Here is a 13469-nt window from a genome sequence, read left to right as displayed (position 1 = left end):
TTAACGTGGCGTTGGTACTGAGCCTTCGGAAGGAACGAAGTGCTATGAATAAAAGGGGGGAGAAACAACCCGCTGATCTCATCCCTACCGTCTAGGGGCTTGCGTTCTTGGGTTTGTCAAAAACACGTATTTAAACTTTCATTTACTAATTCTTTTACACGGAGCAGGGGGAATGGAGAGAGAGTGGTTTCCTTATGTGAGCTCCCTAACTGAGATTAGCTATTTCTAGAAAAAGGAGCACTGTTTTGAATAAGGAAGTGCGTGCTCCCAAAGAGGCTGTCACGGAAGGAGGGGGCTGCCAGCACCCCACTCGAGTCCCCCGGTATGTGCCACTTCTGGGCCCCAAGGCCCCATCATCACCAGCCATGGTCACCCGGGAGTCTCCATGGCTCACGCGCAGCCCTCAGCTACCCCAGTGAACGGCAGGTGCGGCTGGAGGGTGATTACCCCAAGTCACTGTCACTTACCCGTGTAGCAGGTGACTCTGCCGTGCACCTGTACGGGGTCCCCAGCAGGACCGGCTGCCGCTGCCCACGGCGGTAGCTGGGTCAACAGAACCCTTTTGCTTACTGTGTCCATTCCCCGTCCTACCCCGTCACTGTCCCACCGGGATGTTCTGGGACCTCCTCCCGTGTAAGCCACTTGCCTTCCAATCTGGTTTCAGGGTCTGCTTGTGGGGTCCCCAACCCAAGATAGAATCAACGGCACGAGGACAAGGGCTGAGAGAGGGTCTCTTGGGAATCTGGGGTGGCCACAGACACCTCCATTTTTTTTTTTTTTTCGACAGCACATCATCTACCATGGGAAGGGTCAGCAAGCCACAGCCCGCGGCCAAATCCAAAGCACAGTCTTACGTTCTGGTAGAGTCTGGAGCGAAGAATTGTTGCTACTTTTTTGTTTCGTTTGGTTAGGATCTCATGATGGGGACGTTTACTGTTCCCCCACCCCCACTCCAGTGTTGTTGAGATATGATTGATACATAACAGTGTATTTGCTTCAGGTACACAACACAATGATTTGGGGCCTGGACATATTGTGAAATGCTCACCACGGTAAGTTTGGTTAACTTCCACCATTACACATAGTTAAATTTTTTTTTCTCATGATGACGACTTTAACAGTTTACTCTCTTAGCAGTGGTCAAATACATACTACAGTATTTTCAGATCGTCACTTTAAGGTTCCCACAATTCTTAACGTGTGACAACGTGCCAGAAATGGCCACCAAACTGTGCGTTTTAAAACATTTTCCTGAAAGGAATGGACTCCTTTGACACACAGGGCGATACGAGCATGCTTTTCCCACGTCGAGTAGAGGGCTTGCTTTAAAAAGATGTTGATTCATTACCCAGGAAGGTGGCGTGGGTGGGTTTACAGCCGTGGGAGGAAATCTGTCGTCCTTCTAACGTGTCAGGTGTCTCATCTGGAGCTATCACCAGTGCGCGTGGGAAGCCTTTTGGGAATGTGTGGTCTGGGTCACATGACCTTGAACTGAGAGACCAGCACATTTGTTTCCAGGAAGCTCTCTCCTGTATCTGCGAAATGGGCTAAGAATTCCTGCCCCGCTCGTTTGTCGTGAGAAGCCAGTGAGGATGGTGAGTAAACATGTGATCTGATCTGTTTCCTCTCCTGCCCTCGCCACACACTTGCCTTCAAGTGGAGGCTGGAACCAAGGACAGTTTTGTGTGGCTGCTTTAAAGTTTCCAGCATCTCTGGTAAGCGTCAGACAAGCGTCAGACGAAAGGCGGTTTATAGATACAAAATGCCGCTCTGATTACAATAAAGCTTTATGCCCAAAGTGATATAAATAAGGGGAGTAACAATAAAAAGGAAAAAAGTATGACAGCCTCAGTGCAGGAATCCACGTGTGCGACTGATCTGTGGGCTCAGGGACCAGGAAAACAGAACTGCACACGGCTGGGGGACCGTGGGCACAGACTCTGAAATTAAGCGTCTCGTCCTTAGGAGCGAGGAGGCGATGAGGGTAACCATCTCTGTTCTTGGCTGGGTAACGGGCCGACCCTCCTTCCACCTCTGCGTCCCCTTCCTCTCACCCCCGGGGGCGCTCTTTCCTCTGCCTTGGTACCAGGCTTCCACCAGCTCCCTTGCGCCTGGACCGTGCCAACCGTCTCCACCACCAGCCTCCTGTGCAAATCCCCCCCATCCGGGGGTCAGGACTGCACCCGATGGTTCGCGCACCTGCCTCTGTGCCCGCACTGCGCTGAGCCCTTTCACAGAGTAGCTCAATCTCACCATGACTGCAGGTCTTGGTTTGGGCTTCCCCGGAAACCAAGGCTGAGACGGGGAACTCTGTGCACATGGTGTACTTGGGAGGGGATCCCAGGAAACAAGGTAGGAGCAGGAGGAAACAAGGCTGGGGAGGCCGAGAACACAGCGCGCTTGGAGAACAGGTGAGCACTGGGGACAGAGGAGCGCTGCCCCCTGGGGGGCCCTGAGGAAAGCTCAGAATGGCATGGGGTGACCTCCCCTGGGGAGTGCGAAGCTGTTCTTTATCCACCAGCTCCTGGAGTGTCTGGAAAAGGCCCCGGGGGCCCAAAAATGCACATACAGCTAGAGGGAACCAGTGGGTGCTCACTAAAATCGATTCCAAGGGAGGAACCTTGGAGTTCTGCAAAACGCGGAGGAAGCCAGTCCCCATTTTGCAGATGAGGTTACCGGTGCTGGCCGCTGACTCATGGTGGAACCAGGGACTCCTACTATTCTGTTGAGGAGTCTCACCTCCTATTCCTCGCCCCCTGCCCAGCGCCGAGAGGAATCCAGTTGTACGGAAAAGAGCACGGATTACGTTCATGACCAAACCACCAGCCCTCAGGCCCCAGGGCCCTTGCACATCCACCCTCGGAATCCTGTGAGGCCCAGCACGTGCCTTTGCTGCCTGCCCTTGAGCCTGAAGCACACACGTTTGAACTGGCTCCCGCTTGCAGCGTGAGGTGGGAGTGAGGTGGGGAAAACTCACTCTCAGAAGCAAGATCCAGATATGGACGAAGTCATGAGACCTCCCAGGGGAAGGGGCCTCGAGCTTCGGTCTCTGAGGGAGAAGGTGTTTCAAAGCACAGATCTTCTGCCAAAAATTAAAATGAATTTCAGTCCTAAGTTGCGTCATGTTTCTCCACACATATTACAGGGAGTTATATTACATATAACTTATATATAACTTATATATGTTATATTACACATAACTTAATGTCCGCCCAAGTGGCTTCTCAAGGCCCCCTGCCTCCTGTCCCTAGTGCCCAGCTGCTCCCGAGACCCTAATGGCCAAACTCACCCCCTGCCTCAACTCCTCCCCAAGCCCTGGCTCGCGGGCTCCCTCCCCCCCTTCCCAGCCCGTCCTGTCAATCAGAGTCCAGCAAGAGTCCCTCGTCTTTAGGAAGTGGAAACCAGACACATTGCCAAAAGAGTCTTTTCAGTGGGAGAGGAGAGAGAACACTTTCTGCATCTGGGCCCCTTCGATTGGACAGATATGCATCGATGTTGATGAGTCTGGCTGACCTGTGTCCCTGGGTCCTGGGAGGGGGATTCTGAATCCTTGCAATTTCCCAAATGACAGAGGAGCATCTGTCACGCAGGGCTCAGCCCTCACCTGGGTTTATGCTAACAAGACGACGAAGATGGGGGGTGGGGCACACCAGAAGGGACCCACTGTGTGCTTACAGGGTTGGGGCTCCAAGTCGGGTGACGTCAGCCCAATGTCTGGGGAGGGGAAGGGGCTGGAGACAGATTTCAACCACGTGACCAGGGATTCGATCGATCACGCCCAGGTCATGAAACCCCAATAAAAACTGGACCCCAAGACTCCCCCTGCTTTGGGGTGGTAATCAGACGTGTGCGTGGGGAACGAGAAACATCTTTCCAGTCCCTGCCTACAGGTCTCTTCTTTCGGCTGGTCCTAATTCGCAGCCTTTACCACAAAACAGTAGAAGTCAGCAGTGTTTTCTTGGTCTAACAGTTGTTCCTGTGAATTATTGAACCTGAGGGAACCGCCGGGGGCTGCAAATCTGTAGCCAGATGGTCAGAAGTGTGGGTGGCCTGGGGACCTCTGGGCTCGCAGCGAGCCTCTGAAGTGAGGATGGTCTTAGCTGCGACATTTGACCGAACTCGTAGTCGGTGTCAGAACTGGACTGTGACGAGCGTCCTCCTTGTAAGATGATAGAACGGAGATGAAAATGTGTCATTCTGTTTGGAGGAAGTCGCTTTTCAGGTTTGACTAATTCATTGCGCTGGGACCTAGATTTTCCCCTCAGAATTCTGTCCTTGTGTTTTGTTTCATTTTTTGACTAAAGATGAGCGTAAGAGTGAAAAATTGTCGGCTGGGCCTTGAAAACCGGGCCACGGTGAACTGCCAACCTTGGAGCCTACAGTCCTGTGTCTCCCTTAAAAAAAAAAAAAAAATATATATATATATATATATACACACACACACACACACACACACATATACATACATATATATGTGCATATATACACACACACATATAATTATGTATATATTATGTATATACATATTATTATATATATGTATATATATACATACAAATGTCTGCTTATTTATTTTGAAAGAGAGAACACAAGTGGAGGAGGGGCAGAGAGAGGGGGAGAGAGAGAATCCCAAGCAGGCTCTGAGCTGTCAGGGCAGAGCCTGACGTGGGGCTCAAACTCACAAATCGTGAGATCATGACCTGAGTGGAAACCAAGAGTCGGACGCTTAAAGGACTGAGCCCCCCAGGCGCCCCCGGGCTTCCCTTTTATGAGGAGATGGTCCAGTCAGGGTCAGAGGCCACATTCACAAAGAATCCCAGCCTCCCTTCTACAGATCGGGTGCATCATGACTCTGCCCAAATTCTTCCATAAGAGCCAACAAAGTAATGACTCCTGAGACCCTCGAAAGCCTCGTCAGTGGCAAAGAACCTCCAAAGGAGACCCGGTTTGCTTGGCGTCTTCAGAGTTATTGGGATCAAGCTGGGGTTTGGTTTCTTTTGTTTACTCATTTGTTTCCAAAAATAAATTTCAGGAGGACAGACCGTTAATAAAAGATGGTCCGGTGTACTTGAAACGGTTGGAGAACCAGGCAAAAAGGCGACAAAATATGAAATGGATCGTGGCGAAGGGTTTTTCGAAAGCCGAGGAGGACAGCGCTAGGACCCAAGCACAGACTGTGTACCGTTGATCTTGGCCAGCTTGTGCCCCCCCTCCCGGGTTTCTAGGGCAAAAGTCCCCATCAGGTGGTCACGAAAGAGAAATGCTCTATTTGCGTCTGCAGCTTGGGATTCGAGGTCCTCGGGGAATACTCATTTCTGTCATGCAACGCAAATATTTACGGAGCGTGAGGGGAGCGTGGCCCAGCGTGAGCCACTTTTGCTGGGAGCCTTCTCTCAGAGGCTTCAAATAGTTCCAGAGCCTCTGCAGCGGGTCTGGGGACAGGGTGAGCACTTGGATGTCCTATGATCCCACGGTGGGGTCCCCGGTCCCCCACCCACCAACCCTGACATCTTAGGCAACCTCAGCTCCCTCATTCGCGAAAATGCAGATACTAATTACTACTTAGGGCAGCTCAGATAGTCTCTCCCCCACTCCCCAATTCATGTCCACTGGCACCTTAGAATGTGGTCCTTCGGAAGCAGGGTCTTTGCAGATAGAGTCAGCTAAGGGTCTCGAGAGGAGAGCATCCTGGCCTGAGGGTGGACCCTAAATGATGGGTGTCCTTGTAAGAGGAGAGCACACAGACGGACACACCCAGGGAAAGTCCCGTGAAGATGGAAGCAGAGATCGCAGTGATGCGTCCACAGGCCAAGGGATGCCAAGAATTCCTGCAACCATCAGGAGCGAAGGCACGGGGAGGAGGGAGCAGACAGCGCCTCCAGAAGGAACAGATGCCCCAGCACCTTGATCGCGGACTCTTGGCCCTCCGGACCCGTGAGAGAATCTGTTGTTGTTTTAGCCCCCAGCCCCCGCCCCAGTGTGCGGTGATTAGTTAACAGCACTCACAGGGGACTGTGGCACGGTCAGGGCGAAGAAGACTCAAGTGTTTGGTCAGTGTGAATGCTCGGCCAGTTGTTTCTCATTCTGTTCTTTCCGTTCTCGGCTGTTTTGGTGGATGACACTGCAGCTACGGGAGGCGTTCGGCTCCGTCCTGCAGCTCCCGCATTTACCCACTGAAAACGTCTTCGCGGGGGCTCCGTCTCCGTGCCTGGGCGTGGGCACATACGCTTCGGCTTCTCCTTTATTTTCGTATGTGCGGCGGACATTGCCGGTTTCCTGCTCGCGTGGCGCTCGTTGGCATCCATGGGCACGCTGGGCCACCCCTGGCTCACGACTGCAGCAGCCAGAACCCTTCCTGAGAACCCTCTCCGGCTTTTAGCCCCGGCTTGGTTTGCATGTGGGACAGAGTGGAGCCCTCCCCCCACCCCCGGCTCCCCTTCAACCAATGATCAGCGAGAGTCAGTGAATAAGTCGCCAGGTCCTCACCCTCCACCTGGGGTGTCCCCAGGTGCGAGCCACAGCTTCCTACCGCCCCACTGCCCCCAGCAGGAGTGAGCCCTGCTCGGTTGGCCACGTCGGCGAGCTGCTTGGTGACATACACAGTATTGGCTTTCTTCCTGGATTGGTCCCCCGTGGCTTCTGGAACAAATGACCACAAGCCATGTGGCTGGACACAGAAGACACTATGCCCTCACAGTTCTGGAGGCCAGAAGTCTGAAATCAGCATCCTGGGCTGACATCAGGCGTCAGTGGGACCGCGCTCCCTCCGGAGGCTCTAGGGGAGATTCTTTCTTTGCCTTTTCCGGTTTCTGGAGGTTCCCAGTGACCCCTGGCATCCTTGGATTGTGGGCACATCACTCCAGCTTCTGTCTGTGTCTCCGCATGGTCTTCTCTTCTGCGGTCAAATCCCTCTCTGCCTCCCTCATATAAGGACACCTGCGAGTGTCTGAAGGCCTCTTCCAGACCAGAACAATCTCCCTGCCTCGAGATCTATAAGTTAACCGCATCTGCAAAGACCCTTTTTTGCCACACAAGGTAATGGTCACAGGGATTAGGACTCGGATATCTTTGCGGGGGGTAGCGGGAGGGCAGCGGTATTCAGCTGACTACACTTCCCTTCCTGGAATAATCAACTCCCCAATAAACTACTCACACTCCCCTCCTAGTCTCAGGATCCGAGACTATTATGTCGTAGGGAATGACAATCACTCTTTAAGGAATGATTTACACACGTGATGTGCTGACATTTCTCTAGCAATCATACTTACAGGAGTCGGAACAGGGTTGTTAAATTCTTTGAGGGTTATTAACCCAGAACCATAATCTCAAGGTGGAGGGAACAATTGGCTTGAACAGGCTTTTGGATAACAATAATCCCACCCCCCCCCCCAAAAAAAAAAAGGAAACCAGGGAGAAGTCTGATGGGGACTCTCACTGCCACTGAAAATACTTCTCAACTTCAGTTTCTGTGGCTTATAATTTGATCTATCTCACGGGAGAGGAGTTTGGGTGGGAGGGCCCCAGGCCCGACGGAGCCGAACCCTCAGCCGTAATCCGTCACTTGTAGTGGGGTGTGGAAAGTGGGAATGAATGGTGAGCTCGTCCCGCTGGGCCTTCATCAGGGCAGGCAAGGCTGAAAACCCCCCAGTTCCCCACGGCTGCTTCCTCGACACCAACGCTGAGATCATGACTCTGCGGCCGACGCTTCAACTTTTGCTGGCGGGGCTGAAAGTCACCGTACTGTTTCTGGAGATGTTCTTGGAAGTGACGTTTAAGTGGAGACCCCGAGGATGAAAAGGAGTGAGCCGACTTAGAGATGAGGCAGAGACAAGGCCGAGACAACGTCTCCTGGCAGAAGGAGACGTAGCAGGGAAGAAAAGACCCAGGATAGGGGCGTCTCAGGTAGAATGACCGCAGATCAGAGGCGGCGAGAGGCAGGGGTCCGTCGTGGCCCCCTGCTGCAGTGTGTGTGTCTCCTCAGAACATACCGGAAGGCCCCCCGAAGGCCTGGGGGCAACGTCAGGACCTGAGAGGTGTTTTAAGGACATGGCTCACTCCAGCTACTGTGTGCGGAAAGCACGAGGAAAGGGGGAGGCTGGGAGCAGGAGGCCAGGTTAGGCGGCTTCGGACGCGTGGGTGGGACAAGATGGACCTTGACTGGGGGACACCCTGGCTCCACGCTCCTCTCTGGGCTGAACCGTGTCCCCGGCAAACTCAAGTGCTGGAGTCCTAGCCCCCAGCACTCCTGCGTGTGACTGTGTTCGGAGATGGGGTCTGTAGACAGGTGACTAAGGTAAAGCGAGGTCACAAGGGCGGCTCTCAGTCCACTCTGACTGGGGTGCTTCTAAGAGGACGAGGTCAGGACACAGACAGGCACGGGGGACGAGCAGGTGAGGACACAGGAGAAGAAGGCCATCCGGGCACCAAGGGGAGAGGCATTAGGAAGACAGCCGCCCCGCCCACACCTGCATCTCAGACTTCAGCCTCTGGGACTGTGAGAAAACAGCTTCCTGTTGTCTAAGCTGCCGGTGTTTGTTACTTTGTCACACATTGTAACAGACTGTTACCTAACACACTGTCACAGACCATTAGGCTGAAACCTGCTGTCCCTGTCCGAGGGGTCCAGGCTCTTTTCCCCTCTTGCTTTCTCCACGGGCCTTGCCTTCTCTCCGCTCACAGCTCTCCCGCAGGTGTGCGCACGGGCTGGCCTGCCCACGCACACACAAATGTCACCCTCTGGGGTGGCCTTCTAGGATCATGGCGGGATGGGGCCTAGAGTTCTTAACGCACCGTCTGTTTGCAGATAACTCACTCCAAAATCCTGAACTGCCCCTTCGGCTGCCCCAAGTCTCCTACACATTTAGAGCGATTCTGCAACCAAACGAATGTCACTCCCACATTACAGAGGCAGACCGAATTAGCGTTTAGCAGAGAAAGGGGCTTCTTGGTTTTTTTTTGGTTTTTTTTTTTTTCGCAAATCATATAACTCTAAATTACCTTCAATTTCCTAAATGGAATCTGGCTCGTGATTCACTCTAGTATGGAGTAGTCTGTAATGAGATTATATTATGTTTGGGGGAAAACATTCAAATGACCAAGATAATTAATTTTGCATAACAACCAACATATAGCAAGATCCAAAGCCGTAACTCAAAGCCAGCAACCTGCCGGGGCCCCTGGGGGTGATAATGTTTCTTTCAAAACACAGTAACAAAGACAGTTCCAGAGACCCGTGAAATGCAGAGGTTTTAAAGCTGGAAATGTCGGGGCTCTTTCCGTTCGAGCCACAATGCTCGTATTTTCTCAGAAGCTGTCATTTACCGTGGATCTCTCCTGGGTTTGGGAAGATAAAAGAAATCCTCCGGCCCCAAAGACTATCTTGGACGCGCTTTGCTGGGAAAAATCTTTAGAGAACCGATTCCAAGTATGCAAAACGTTTGGTGCTGTTTCAGGGCTCAGCTAATGGCAGGATGGAGAGTGTGTGTGTGTGTGTGTGTGTGCGCGTCACACGCTCATCCTGTAAAACAAAGAATAAGATCAAACCCTCTTTGGTTCTTTGAATCCTCATCGCCGGGTGGCTTGATTTGTATGGTATCAGACTTGTCTGAACACCTGGGAAGGAACTGACGCGCGGCGCGGCAGCAATTTCCCGGTTCTGATTCATTGTTAAAAATCACCTCGGAAAGAGCCAGGACCTGGCAGGCCGCGCCCCCCCCCCCACCCCCCATCCTTGTATCCCTTGGCTGCGTGTAATTCTAACACAGTCTAGGAATATGGGTGAGATCGGGAGCCAGAGAAGCTACATTCTTGCAAAGATCTGCTGCTAACTGCCTGCATGGTCTCGAAAATAAATTTGTGCACTCAAACACTGATGCATGAATCTGTGCACAGTAGCCCCGCCCACAACAGCCAGGATTGGAGAACGGAGATGTCCATCAGCGGATGAGGGGATAAAATAAACTGTGGTACGTCCACGCGGCAGAACACTACTCAGCCATAAAAAGGAACTAAATCCTGAACACAGATGCTAAGTGACAGAAGCCAGACACAAAAAGGTCATGTGCTATAGAATTCCTTTTACGTGAAATATTCAGCATAGGTAGATCCCCAGAGTCAGAACGCAGATCGGTGGGTGCCCGGTGCTGTGACAAGGGGGGAGTGGGCAGTGACAGCTTCACGGTAGGGGATTCCCTTTTGGGGTGAGAGTGTTTTGGAACCAGGTAGAGGTGGTGATTGCACAACATTGTGAATCGTGCACTTAAAAAAACTTCTTTTAATCTTTATTTATTTTGAGAGAGAGCATGAGCGGGATAGGAGCAGACAGAGACGGAGACACAGAATCTGAAACAGGCTCCAGGCTCTGAGCTTTCAGCACAGAGCCCGACGTGGGGCTCGAACCCAAGAACCATGAGACCATGACCTGCGCTGAAGTCGGACGCTTAACCGACTGAGCCCCCCAGGTGCCCCATGAATTGTGCACTTTAAAATGGTTAACTTTAGCCTGGCTCAGTCAGTACAGCATGTGACTCAGGATCTCAGGGCTGTGAGCTAGAGCCCCAGGTGGGGTGTGGAAATTACTCAAAACTAAAATCTTAAAAATAAAGTAAAATAAAATACATAACTTTACATTACGTGAATTTTACCTCCATTAAAGAAAGAGACATTCCTGCTGTCACTGTCCACCCCCCGCACCCCTCCCCCCCCAGATCTTGGGGACTTTCTGGGAAAATCAGGGCGATGGACCCCCAACAGAGACTATCTGGGCTGGCCCTGTGATCGGCTGGAACAGGTGCATCAGAAGCGACGCTACGTAGCTCTCATGGCTGGGTAGGAGGACACCTGCAGTTTCCGTGTAAGGAACGCCCCCCCTCAGAACGCAGCCACGGCCGCTGAGAAAGCGCAGGCGGCCCGAGGGGCCAGGATGGAGCTCAGAGGCACCGGGCACCAGCTGTGTGACACTAGTCGTGCCAGTGAGCTATCTCGATGTTCCAGCCCGGCTGTGCCCTTGGGCGAGGCGCCCCCGCCAGCCCCACCTGGATGGAGGTTTGGTTTACGCACGGAGACAGCGATCACCACGGAGGCAGGCGCAAAAAGGAACATATCCCTCTCTGCGTATCTATCTCTATACCTATCTCTGCATCTCCCTAGAGATAAAATTCTGTCTATTCCTATCCATCTCCAGCTTCACAAAGTGGCTGACACAATGATGGAGGCTGGCAAGTCCATCCTCTGTAGGGCAGGCCAGCAGACTTGAGTCCCAGGGAAGATGTTACAGCTCACGTCCTCTGACAGGTGACTGGCACAACTCCCTGTTCCTCAGGGCACCCTAGTCTCATTTTCTTGCAGGGCCTTCACCTGATTGGGTGAGGCCCACCCACCTCACGGAGGGTCGCCTGATTTACTCAAGGGCCACTGATTTCACCGGGAGTCTCATCTAAAAAAACACCTTCATGGCAACATCTGGATTGGTGCTTGACCTCATCTCTGGATACTGTGGTCCAGCCAGGTTGACACATAAAGGTAACCCTCCTGGCACGCAATGAACCTCGTGACGGTGGGCTTTGGGCACTGGGCCTCAAATTTCGCTTCTATGCTCTGCCCACATCCTCTTGGGTCCCCTTCCATTTCCAGAGCTGCCTGCACGGGACACAGAGAGCTGGAGCGCCTAGGGGTGCTTGGCCCCCAGAGCGGCTCCCACCCTATGACCGACCAGGCCAGGCGCGGGAAGCCCCGCCCCTCTCCTCGGGCCGTGGGCACTCTGACGCCCATCTTAGGTCTGCTTCTGGGAAACCCGGCCTGACACAAGGTTGCCCTGGGAAGAGCGGGGCCAAGGATGATGCGTCCATGTGCATTTGTGGAAGCAAATGTTTTCTGGGGTGGGGGTGGGGCTGACATCTTCCAGCCGAGGGGAACGAGGAGGCTTTCCAGGCAAGGGACAGAATTTACGTGTCCGCCCCGACTTTGCCAGCATCGGTCCTGCCTTCTCCCCACAAGGCCTTGATAGATGCTGGAGAAGGTGACCCTTCTCCGTGAGGGCCTCATCCTTTATGTAGCAGAACCGAGATGCAAACCCCTTGCCCCACAGGGCGGAATCGTGGCCTCCCTGCGTGCTCACGGCTCTCCTCTCCCCGTCACGCCTTCTCCCTGCGGCCCCCACCCCAGCCACGCCGCAGGAGCAACAAAGCACAGATGAACTCCCGATGTGAGCCACACCGTCCCCCATACCGCTCGGTGATCGCCGACTTTACAAGCTCCCGGAAAGGTGCGCTGATGTTTGGTGACGGATATGGAAATTCAATAAAAGGCAAGTTAATTAAAACAGAACAAGCTGTTGCCTGGAGCAGCAAAATGTAACTGCTTATTATGTGAGTGAATGTTGAGATACGGGGGAGTATAATTTTCTCTCTCTCCCCCTGTGTTTCTGGGAGTCTGTTTGGCAAAGTCAGAGCGGGAGTCTGCCAGACGGGGATGGCTGGTTCCAGCCTGAGATGGGTGTTATGCACATGCGTGTGGCTGGCCCTGGGCACGGGGTTGCATGTGAAGGAAACCCACAGACTGTGGGCTCCCGGGCGGGCCCGAAGCCTGTCTCCAGCTTGCTTGTAACCCAGTGCCAATGCAGCGCCCTGCACCCGCTAAGGACACCTGTTGCTAATTGCTGCCATAGTGTCTGAAACGGGTGTCCTGCCGTGGCCCGAACTGTGTCCCCGTCCCCAATCCATGTGTTGAAGTCCTAACTCCCCCCAGGACCTCAGCCTGGGTCTGTATTTGCAGAGCAGGGCTGTAAAGTAACCAAGTGAAAATGAGCCACGCGGGTGGGCCCTTAAGGAAAAAGGATTAGGACGCACACACAGGAAAGGCCAAGTAAGGATACGGGGACAAGATGGCCATTTACAATCCAAGGAGAGAGACCTCGAAGAAACCACCCCTGCTGACACCTCGATCTTGGATTTCCAGCCTGGAGAACTTTGAGAAAAATACAGGTCTGATGTCTAAGCCACCAAGTCTGGGGGGGGCGTCTTGCTATGGTAGCTCAGCAAACTCATCTGCACCTGCCCATATGTTACCGTTCAGGGGTCTTCAGGTGGGTGGGTGGTTCTGCCGGTCATAGCGGAGCTCACCTGTGGCAGGCACTGGACGTCAGGGGGTCCTCAGCTGGGGACGACAGCAATGTCGCTGTGCTCCACGTGGTTTCTCATGGCTCTCGGGAGCCTGGGCTTGTTGTCAGGGTGACGGAGGGCTGGGGAACGGGGAGAGGAGGGGGGGGAGAGAGAAGGACGGGGGGAGAGAGAAGGACGGGGGGAGAGGGGGAAAGGATGGGGGGAGAGGGAAGGGGTAGGGAAGAGGGATGGGGGAGGGAGGGGGGAGAGAGAAGGGGGGAGGGAGAATGACGGGGAGAGAGAGGGGAGGGGGTGAGGCAGAGGCAGAGAGAACAGGTCTCCCCAGGACCAGGCTCCCTCCCTGCGCACCAC

The 13469-nt window shown here is 53.5% G+C and overlaps 1 protein-coding gene across 2 annotated transcripts in view; it reads right to left on the bottom strand.

Annotated features, from left to right (window-relative positions):
• CARD11 (caspase recruitment domain family member 11) overlaps positions 1-13263 on the bottom strand; it is a 136110-nt gene extending 122847 nt beyond the window's left edge. For both annotated transcript variants that reach the window (XM_027042336.2, XM_027042337.2), the window contains exon 1: positions 13119-13263. The gene's annotated coding sequence lies outside the window, so the exon portion shown is untranslated. The remainder of the gene's footprint in view (positions 1-13118) is intronic.
• Positions 13264-13469: the final 206 nt, after the last annotated feature.

The sequence above is a fragment of the Acinonyx jubatus genome, chromosome E3 (assembly GCF_027475565.1).
Source record: "Acinonyx jubatus isolate Ajub_Pintada_27869175 chromosome E3, VMU_Ajub_asm_v1.0, whole genome shotgun sequence".
Taxonomy (NCBI): domain Eukaryota; kingdom Metazoa; phylum Chordata; class Mammalia; order Carnivora; family Felidae; genus Acinonyx; species Acinonyx jubatus.
This window is presented reverse-complemented; position numbering and strand designations above follow the sequence as displayed.